The sequence below is a fragment of the Malurus melanocephalus genome, unplaced genomic scaffold, assembly GCF_030028575.1.
Source record: "Malurus melanocephalus ecotype Western Australia unplaced genomic scaffold, MMel_1.1 scaffold_55, whole genome shotgun sequence".
Lineage (NCBI taxonomy): Eukaryota > Metazoa > Chordata > Aves > Passeriformes > Maluridae > Malurus > Malurus melanocephalus.
Window position 1 is genome coordinate 2,933,529 of NW_026623287.1, and position 1,489 is coordinate 2,935,017.

Consider the following 1,489-nt stretch of genomic DNA (forward strand, 5'->3'; position numbering starts at 1 on the left):
AATCTATTCCCCAAGTTGTTACTGTCCATGAATTTTCCTTCTAATAAGACATTGAAATTAAAATTTTTGATGGAAATTATTCCTCATTCATCATAATTTTTATAAAACTTTTTTTGTGTGCATGAGCAAAGCTCTGCTCATAGAAAATACGTGTTTAATGCTGGAGTTGTTTCCATAAGGGAAAAAAATGTCTTTCAATGCGAATTCCTACTATTGGAAACTGGGATTAGAAAGTAGCTTTAGTAGGACAGCTGGATTTAGAAGCTAAATCTGCATGTTCCAGTGCTTTCAGTTGTGCCTTGGATTGTCCTTGATCTCACCTTTCTCCCACACTGCTGCTGCAAATGCTCTCACCTCAAGTTGTTGCACACCCTCTTACTTGAGCACTTGGGTTGGTTGGGCTTTTTTTAAGAATTTTTGGTTGTTTTTTTTTTTTTTTTTTTATTTAAACAGTGGGTTTTTTTCATTTTTCAGGCTGAGGACCCAGTGTTTCTTCATTTACATGATTTCTCCTCGATTCTGGTGATCAATAATGGCTTTGAGGGAGAGGTGCTGTCATACCAACAGGTTTTTGATGCACAGGAACACCCAATGCAGCAAAGTACTCCAGCATGTGTGAAAATCACTTCTATCGACTTTACCCTCACTCTTTGTGCATGTAAAGTTGGGGACACAGTTAAATACTTTGCTGAGTCAAGATTGTTCTGAGCTATAAAATAAGGTGGTTGGCACAAAGAGCATCAATGCCCTMCGAGCTGCTGAGAGCCAGTCATTAACGAGTAGGAAGTGAGGCTTAGATCCACGAAAGGGAAAGAAAGGGAAAAGAAAAAAACTGAGGAATGATAATGGAAAAAACAGCCTTGAAAAGATGTGACAGTCATGACATTCATCCATAAAAATGTAAAGAAATCCAAAAAGCGAAGGTCACTGATCCATCCTTTCTTCATCAATTGTGCTGAAGTAATGCAGCTCATGGCCTATTGAATGTAAAGATCCCCTGCTGCTCTCAAAAGCTGGGTAGAGAAATACAATGTGCCATCGACAACTTTTAGGCCCCAGTGGGGTGAACTAAGGACAAAGTCTTCTTGACTACCGATTTTTCCTCCTTTCTGGGGTGAAATTAAACCCCTAGCAGAGTCAGTACACAATTCCCAAAGGCGGGCGCCACTCCTGCTGAGGCTGAAGACAAAAATGTAACTTATTGAAAGCTTCATCAAGGATTTGGTTTTGATCCCATTTACACTGACCTTGCAAAACTGGAATAACTTCACTGAGTGATCAATCTGTACAGAGAAGTCAGGGCTGGAAAAACATTGCAGTCTTCGTCAGTTTTCAGTGTATAAATGCTCCAAGAAAAATAGAAAAAATYCACCACCGGGCATGAGATGCCAGGCAATCCAAAACACATGTGAAGTGCCCCTTGCAAGGGAAGCATTTCTTATTAAAACAGGCACTCAAAAAAAAAAAAAAAAAAAAAAAAAAAAAAAAA